Raw genomic sequence first — 10,343 nt, 5'->3', positions numbered from 1 at the left:
AAATGAAATATCGTGACGATTGATTTCACATTAGTACATTACTCATTCCAAATATTCGAATATCATGGTGTCACTAAGGATTGAACCCTTTCTATTCTAAGTGAATACATGAAGATAATATACACAACAATTTACATTCTCAAAGTTCTAACTTGACACTATATTTTACTAGCTTGTGTCCCATCCTTCAATAAGCATATCAAAGTCAAGTCCCAACTTCTTGAAGCAGCTAAACTTCATGCTTATATAGGTATTTCTTTTGTTCTTGCACCTGCAAATGCAATTTTTCAAAGAACTATTAAGAAATTAAATTTCAACCTCCTTAACTTACAGTACTGAACACATACCTTGGGATGATGATAATAATGTGTTCCAATCTTCAAATATCAAGTTTTCCACATTGAATTCAACATCTAATATTGCATTAGATGGGAATTGGGTATCTTAATATAAAAGATTTTAGGCGGACTTTAAACCCATCCCTACAGCCGCCTTGTGCACAAGATCTCTAGCTAACCCTTTGGTTAAATGATCGGCTAAGTTCAACTGAGTTCTCACAAACTCCACAGATATCACACCAGTCATAATGAGCTCACGAATCATGCTATGTCTAACACCTAAATGTCTAGACTTCCCATTATACACTTGACTATAAGCCTTAGCCAAGCTTGCAGCACTATCACATCTGATAGAAATGGTAGATATCGGTTTTGGCCAAAGTGGAATTTTATAAATCAAATTCCTTAGCCACTCAGCATCTTTACCAGCAGCAGACAATGCAACAAACTCAGATTCCATGGTTGAGTTAGTAATACAAGTCTTTTTCTTGGATGCCCAAGAAATGGCACCTCCTCCAAGAAGAAACACTCAACCACTTGTAGAGGAGTGATCCTCTAAGTTATTAATCCAGCTGGAATCTGAATAACCTTCCAAAACAGAAGGATATCCACTATAAGTTAAACCATAATTCATGGTCCCTTTCAAGTACTTGAATACTCTACTCACAGCTTGCCAATGATGTGAACTAGGATTACTAGTATATCTACTAAGCCTTCCTACAGCATATGCTATATCAGGCCTAATACTAATCATGGCATACATTAGACAACCAATAGCCCTTGAGTATTCAAGTTGAGACACTAGAGATCCTTTATTAGGTAGAAGCTTAAGACTAGGATCTATAGGAGTGCTAACAGGAGAACAATTCTCAAAGTTAAACTTTTTCAATATCTTCTCAATATAATGAGATTGAGAAATTGAAATCCCATTGTTTCCTTTTCTAATTCTTATACCAAGAATTACCTCAGCCTCCCCCATGTCTTTCATATCAAAACTAGATTATAAGAATTTCTTGGTTTTATCAACTTCTTCTAAATCAGTACCAAAAATCAACATATCATCTACATATAAGCAAATCATGACTCCTTTACCAGAAGTATCAAATTTGCTATATACACACTTGTCAGCTTGGTTTAATGCAAAACCATTAGACAAGACAACATCATCAAACTTTTGATGTCATTGTTTTGGTGCTTATTTCAAACCATATAATGATTTCTTCAACTTGCACACTTTGTGTTCATTTCCAGGCATCACAAACCCTTCAGGTTGTTTCATGTATATTTTCTCATCCAAGTCACCATTCAAGAATGCAGTTTTCACATCCATTTGGTGAATCACAAGATTATGTATAGCTGCAAGAGCTAATAATAATCTAATAGTAGAAATTCTAGCAACAGGAGCATAAGTATCAAAGAAATCAATGCCTTCCTTTTGTCTAAAGCCTTGGATAACCAATCTGGCTTTATACTTATCAATTGTGCCATCCACCTTAATTTTTCTTTTGAGGATCCATTTACATCCTAATGCCTTGCAACCAGGAGGTAAATCAGCCAATACCCAAGTATTGTTATGCATGATAGAATCAATCTCATCATGAATTGCCTCTTTCCAGAAATGAACATCCCTAGAAGCCATAGCTTCACTGAAAGTCTTTGGATCCTCTTCAATATTAAAACAATATTGATGTTGAGAAATAGTCTCATTCCTTGTTCCTTCAACTAAATATAGTTGAAAATCATATCCAAAAGACTTAGCTTTTCTAGCTCTGGTGCTTTTCCTAGATTCAGGTACAGAACTTGCACCACCAGAAACATCTTCAGCTTGAGTAGTACTATTGCTGGAATATTGATGAATCATGTCACTTGGTATAGGTATAGATGTAAATCTTTCTTCATCAAATACAACATCTCTTGACTCTATCACTGTGTTTACAGACACAGAGTCATTAGATTCTAAAACATAGAATCTATATGCTTTGAAATGCTCAGCATATCCAATAAAGATACAATCTATACCTCTCTCACCCAATGTTTTCCTTTTGGGTTCAGTGAGCCTTACAACTGCTCTACAACCCCAAACTTTGAGATAACTCAAATTTGGTACCTTTTTACACCAAAGTTCATAAGGAGTATTCTTACTCCTTTTATTTGGAGTTCTATTCAAGATATAACATGCAGTTAACATTGCCTCACCCCAAAACCCTTCACTTAAACCAGAATATGACAACATGGAATTAACCATTTCTTTCAAAGTCCTATTCTTCCTTTCAGCTACACCATTTTGTTGTGGTGTATATGGAGCTGTGGTTTAATGTATTATTCCAGTTGATTCAAAATAAACTGGATCATAATACTCACCACCTCTATTAGTACGCAATACTTTTATTAATTCATTTTTATGAAGCTCAACTTGTTGTTTATAAATTTTAAATTTATCAAGTGCTTCATCCTTAGAATGTAGCAAATAGATATAACAATATCTAGATGCATCATCAATAAAAGTAACAACATACTTCTTGTTTCCAAGGGAAGGTGTTGCATGGAAATCACATAAATCACTTTGTATAAGATCCAACACCTTGCTTTCCCTAACAACATCTTTGAAAGGTTGTCTAGTGATTTTAGTTAGCATGCATGTTTTACATTTTTCATTATTTTGCATATCAAAAGCAGGAATTAAACTCATTTTAGACATGTCTTTTAATCTCTTGTAATGAATGTGTCCTAGTCTAGCATGCCATAATTCAGATTTATGAAAATTATTGCTAGTACTACTAGAAGCCATGCAAACAGAATTATCACTAGAAGGATAATTAATATTAAGCCTAATCATTCCATTACATATATAGCCAAATCCCATAAAAGAACCATGTCTTGACAAGATATACTTATCACTTTCTAACACTTGTTTGTAACCACAATTATTTAATACAATTTCAGACACGAGATTCTTACGAATCCCTAGAACATATAAAACATTGTTCAAACACAAACATTTCCCATAACTAAAAGTAAGTAAAACAGATCCTATGCCCTTGATTGGTTCAGTTGCAACATTTCCCATCTTCACAACAGATCCATCTTCAATTGGTTGAAAGTCCTTGAACCAATATAGATCTTTGCAAACATGACTTGTTGCTCCCGAATCAACCCACCATGCAACTTTATCATCCTGCACATAAAATGCTTCAGAAATCACAGAAATATAATTCTGAATATATTTAGAATTCTGCATGAAAACAGAAATCTGACCTTGTTGCTTTTCTGGATCCTTCGATCCACTTGGTCCAGCACCATCCTTGTTCACTTTGCGAAGACGACAATCTTTCTTGAAGTGACCCGGTTTGTTACAATTCCAACAAACCAACTTAGCCTTCTTGTTGGAAGACTTGTCATCCTTTCCTTTAAACTTCCTTTCTCCATTAGACTTCTTGGGATTCTTTAAACTTTCTCCTTCCACCATGTTCACAGAAGAGGAACCAACTTGGTTCTTGCCTTTAGGATTGTTATCAAGTTCTTGAGTCCTTATGGACTCTTCAATCCTTAAATGGCTTCCAAGTTGAGTCAAAGTCAATTCCTCTTTGTTATGTTTCAGATTGTGTTTAAAATCCTTCCAGGAATGGGGCAGTTTGTCAATGATCACAGCCACAGAAATGGCTTCATCCATTTTCAGATTGTGTTGAGCAAACTGTCCCAAAATCCTTAACATTTCATGGAATTGTTCCATAACAGGCCTGGAGTCAATCATCTTGTAACCCATAAAGTTACTAACAAGAAACTTCTTACTAGAAGCATCTTCAGCCATGTACTTGGATTCAAGAGAATCCCACAGTTCTTTTGCAGATTCGAAATTTTGATAGATATCAAAAAGAGAGTCAGACATACCATTGAGAATATGAACACGACATATGTAATCATCATTTTCCCACTTTGATCTTCTTCTTGTTGCCTCCAAAGGTTCATCTTCAACAGATTCTGGTAAAACTAGCATGGGTGTACTCAGAACATACACCACTTTCAGAGTGGTAAGGAGAAACTTCATCTTCTTCTGCCATCTACGAAAATCTTGCCCTTCAAACTTGTTCAGTTTTTCAAACTTACTTGTCATTTCCTTCACAGAATCACCACTTGCCATGATCACAGAAATACTTTAATCTTTGTAAGAAAATCGGGATAAAATAGCCTTGGAAATTCTGAGAATTGTGGTTTCACTTTCAGATTAAAGTATTTGGGTGGTACTCCCAATCTTTAATCGGATAAGACTCAGAGAGACAAGAACAAAGAATGTTTGATGTTATTTTTGTATATACCAAAATTGAGACCAAAAACCAACTTTAAGATCTTTGTCTGAAAACTGTCATATGACAGTTTTAAACCGTCATAAACTATAAAAAACTATCATAAAAAACGGATATATGGATAAGGGTCAAACCAATCGACCCCAGCCAGGGGCTCTGCCCCTTGGACCCCGCCAGGGGCTGCCGCCCCTTGGACCCCGCTCCCAGGGGCGCTGCCCCCGGACCCCCGTTCGTTCAGGGGCTTCGCCCCTAAATGACAGCGTACTTTGAAACTTGATCAAACTTAAACAAGTGTGTACTCCACACCTTCCTTACTTGTTTAATATTTATCAATATCACTTTTGGTCAACAAAGTAATCCCATTACACTTAAATAACATTGATGATAACAAATCACCAACAACCCTTTCACTAAAAAACTGAAATATTCTTGATTGAAATTAGGACTAATATCATGAAAGTCCTAAGTTTTTAACGTGTAATTGGAAAAAGCCCTAAGATTTTTTTTATTACTGCTATAGGCACAACTTTCTCGCGGAATTATCACTCTAGACCACTTAACGAGTTTCATTGTTAACTTTGTTATTTTTTTTTGGAAAATCAGTCATAAAATTTAGTTTAAAGTTCAAATTTAGTCTCTATAATTTGCAAAAAGTTACACAACATGATTCTTTAACTTTATTTTTCATTTTTTATATAATTTATTTATTTTGGTTATATATATATATATATATATATATATATATATATATGTATATATATATATATAGGGTTAGGTTCATGTGAGACGGCCTAATTTTGTGAGACCGTGAGACGCATTTTTTTATTTTTTTTAATTTTTTTTATTTTATTTTTAGTTAATTCAAGTTCCGAAAATAATATTTAAAAAAAGAATTTTTGGATTTTTCATTTATTTTGCATTTTAAAATTATTTTTTAGAATATGTACAGTGTAATATTCTATTAGAATATTTCACGTATTTTTCAAAACAAATGGGATTTTTTTTATTTTTTTTATTTATTTTTATTTTTTTTAGTTAATTCAAGTTCCGAAAATAATATTTAATAAAAGAATTTTTAGATTTTTCCATTTATTTTGCATTTTAAAACTATTTTTTAGAATATGTCAGTGTAATATTCTATTAGAATATTTCACGTATTTTTAAAAAAAAAACGGGATTTTTTTTTATTTTTTTTAGTTAATTCAAGTTCCGAAAATAATATTTGAAAAAAGAATTTTTGGATTTTTCCATTTATTCTGCATTTTAAAATTATTTTTAGATTTGGTGTCACGGTCTCACAAAATTAGAATGGTCTCAAAAGAACATGAACCTATATATATATATATATATATATATATATATATATATATATATATATAAATATATATATATATATATACTTTTTTAATTTTCGTTTTTTATTTACTGTATTTCTTTTCGTTTATTAACTTTATATATATATATATATATATATATATATATATATATATATATATATATATATATATATATATACTTTATTTATTTTTGTTTTTTAGTTACTATAATATATTTATACATTTTAAACTTTTTGTATTTTTTTTTAATTTTTTTCGTATTATTTGTTTTTATTTTTTTGTATTTTTAACTTTTTCTTGATCTTTTTCAAAAAATATAAAAAGTATTAATATTTTAGAGTATATTATATTTTTGGTAATTTATAGTTTTTGAATTTTTTTTATTTTTATTCAAGTAAATAAAATACTTATATTTATATTTGTAATTTCGGTCCAACTTATTTTTTTTTTCTTTTGTTCTTTAGTGCTATTATACTTATGTTACGAAAAAATAAAAATTAAAAAAAAATAGTTTGTTTATTGAGAATTAATGTTTCAATGTGTTATATAACTTGCAAATTAAATCATATTTCTATTTGTGATATCAATAGTTTAAATTCAATATAATATTTTTCAATTTAATAATAGACTAAAAGAAAGAACAAAAGAAATAATAATAGTTGGCCTCTATAAAAAAGCTTGTTATAGTATTTTATATTGTATTCAAGTTCATTTACTTGAATCAAAATAAATAAAAACATTAGAAAAACCATAAATAACAAAATAGAAAACAAAAGGTAAAAAAGGTAAAAAAAAAATCAAATTGTTGAAAAATAAAGTTAAAAAAGAAAAAATATATATATATATATATAAAAACTCGAAAATAAAAAATGTGCATATATATATATATATATATATATATATATATATATATATATATATATATATATATATATATATATATATATATATATAGGTAAAGGTTCAAATGAGAACCAAAAAAGAATAAGAACCATAAGAACCATTACCTGATGCGTCTAAGATCTATTAACTTCAAATTCTTCCCTTTTAACTTTTAGAGCAAAAACCTTCATTTATATCCTTCAACCACCAATCTGATGAACATCATCATTGTCATCGGCTGTTGCACCACCGCCACCACTAGTGACGACGACTTCACCACCACCACCACCAGTGGCGATGTCTCCACCACCGCTAGTATCTCTGATATGGTGTGTTTTCTCATGTTCTGATCAGAATATCTTCCTCCTATCTTCGATGTCACATCATTACCACCCCCTTCATGTCTGAACATCCATCGCCACTGCTTCCACACACTCTTTTCTGCAGATCTAAGAGATTCGGCTCCAGATCTATGATTTTTGACGCTAGATCTACAATTTCCTCCTTCAGATCTACAAGTTTTTCAGCTAGATTTTGTGATGTGGAAGGAGTTCTGATGGGATCTCGAGACGTGGAAGGATTTCCGAGGAAATCTAATGTTCAGACAAAGGAGTTCCGATGGAATCCAAGCTGGCACTGGTATCGCCATCTAGATGTGCGATTTCTGCTCTAGATCTATGAGATCCACCACCATTCAACCATTATAGAACCACCAGTAGTGTCTTCCTCCTCCAGATTTGTAATTTCTGCCACTAATCGCCACCAGCAACGACGACTACAATGTCACTGACGATTGACGAGGCGAGTTACAGGAGCATCAACATCCGACGAGACCAGATCTGTGAGATCTTGCGAGTGGCAAAGCTAGATCGATAAGATTTGGTGGTGTTGTTACAACTGATGTGTCACTCGTCATCTTCTTCACATCAGGTACATTATGATGAGGCTCATATGAGTGTTTTTTAACCTCTATACAATTATTTTCATGTTTATTTATTGTGTTTTACATCTTACTCCATCTTTGCTACCTATTACTTGTTAAAGGCTTAGTAAAAATCAGAATCAAGAATCATTTCATGATGCACACAATGTGTTTGATGATTTGCCTGAATGAAAATTTGAAACTGTAAATAGTGTTTTTTGTACATTAAGTTGTGAATAAGTGTATAAACTTATGTATTAATATTTGAATAACCTAAATGGTACTGTGATTTTTTTTGTATTTATGAATAATCTGAGTTGTATAAGTATTGTGAATGGTTTCTTTGATGCACACAAGCTGTTTGATGATTTGTGTGAATGAAAATTATAAAATTTGAAAAGTGTCTTTAAGTTGTGAACACTGTAAATGACTGTCATAAACTGCTTTATTAAACTGTGAATTAAATTTTTGAAATGTGAGTTTTAATTTGAGAATATAATAATGAATGTATAATTTTTGTGTATTAAACAACAAATTTATTATACGAAGTTGCGAATTTGTGTATTAAATTGTGAATTTACTGTATTAAACTGTGAATTTTGTATATTAAACTTTGAATTAACTATATTAAGAGTTTTAATTGATAATATGACTGTGAATTTATATTTTTGTGTATTAAATTATGAATTTATTGTAATAAGTTGTGATTTTATGTATTAAGCTATGATTTTTATGTTTTAAACTGTGAATTAACTACATTATCTGTGAATTTTTTGTTTAAATTGTATTAACTATATTAAGTTGTGAATTTTTTGTATTAAATTGTTATTTTTGTGTTTAAAAATATGAAATAATTGCATTAAGCTGTGAATTTTCTGTTTGAACTGTTAATTGATTGTATTAAGCTGTGAATTTTTAATGAATTTTGTGTTAAAATATGAATGCTTTATGTAAGTATGTTTATATTGATTTTCTTATGAATATATTTATTTTTTGTGTTGTATAAATATGTAAAAATGTATTAGTTTTATTATTATTTTGCATTAAACTCAAAATTAGTGAATTATATGGTTTCTTAAACTGTGAATATAATATTTAACCTGTGAATCTATGATTTTATATATATGATTGTATATACAGATCTGATTTAGAAGGAATAATGGATGCGACGGTGGCACGGCTGGTTGCTGGTGGCATATGGTAGTTGGTGGTGTCAAAGTTTTCATTTGACTTATCTGAATATGTATATTCAGATAAGTATATTCGTGTATATGAATTGTATTAATTTATGAATTTTATGTATTAAACTGAGAATGGACTGTATTAAAGTGTGTATTTTATATAAATTTTGTTTTAAAGTATGAATGAATATATGCATGAAAATAATAGACTGTGAATTAGTGAAATAATATGTTTATTAAACTGTGAATATGATATTTTGAAGAGAGAAAATTAAAACTATCAAGGCATAATTTTATTTTTTTTATTAACTTTACATATTTGGGTGCAAAAATGAAATTGTATGTGTTAAAAAGTATTACCAAAGAAATAGGAGCCAAAATGTTTGTTCTATTAAACTGTGAATACGGTCAGAAAAATGCCACTAAATTTGCTGTTACTCCGGCGGTCATCCGGCGTTGGTCTGGCGGTGGTCCGACAGTGATCCGACAACAAGTGACAACTTTTGTAAACTAGGGAACGGAAAAGTTTGCTTAAAATAATATTAATGTTTGATTTGTCCAAAATACCTTTAATGAAAACATTTTAAAAATGGTTCTTAGGGTTCTTAACTTTTTTGGGTTCTCATTTGAACCACTCCCTATATATATATATATATATATATATATATATATATATATATATATATATATATATATATATATATATATATATATATATATATAACGCAAATAAATAAAGTATATAAAAAACGAAAAATAAAATTAAAAAATCATTTGGTGTAATTTTTTGCAAACTACAGGGACCAAATTTGAACTTTAAACCCAATTTTAGGACTGATTTTGCAAAAAAATAAAAATTAACAAAGCTAACCATGAAACTCATTAAGTGGGCTAGAGTGATAATTCAGCGAGAAAGTTATGGTCATAGCAATAATAAAAAAATATTAGGGCTTTTTCCAATTACGCGTCATTAAGCTCCATAAACTAAGGATGAAAGTCTTCTATAACCAATTATTTGCAACAAAACAATGACGTTAACATCATTTTGAACTCATCATCATACATATAATCCATTTCTCACACAAATTTATGTTACAAGTATTATAATATATACAAAATAAATGTTAATACAATCTACATAAAAGTAGATTAAAGGGAAACCAATTATCATGTTCATATAAGAAATCATTGACTGATGACAAACCAATCAATACAATAGTAGGTTAGGTGAGATTGTATTCTAAAGAAGTGCATGCGTTTTATCCTTAAATATTTAGCATAAAATTAAATTTGGAAGCTCCAAACACCAAGACCGTAAGAAATGCGGTGTATGTTCTTCTCTGGACTCACTTCTATGATCACAACTTAGTTTTAAACATTCA

The sequence above is a fragment of the Lactuca virosa genome, chromosome 7 (assembly GCF_052849685.1).
Source record: "Lactuca virosa cultivar CGN04683 chromosome 7, Lactuca_virosa_CGN04683_v6, whole genome shotgun sequence".
NCBI classification, from domain to species: domain Eukaryota; kingdom Viridiplantae; phylum Streptophyta; class Magnoliopsida; order Asterales; family Asteraceae; genus Lactuca; species Lactuca virosa.
The sequence above is the reverse complement of the archived record's forward strand: the minus strand, read 5'-3'. Positions refer to the sequence as shown.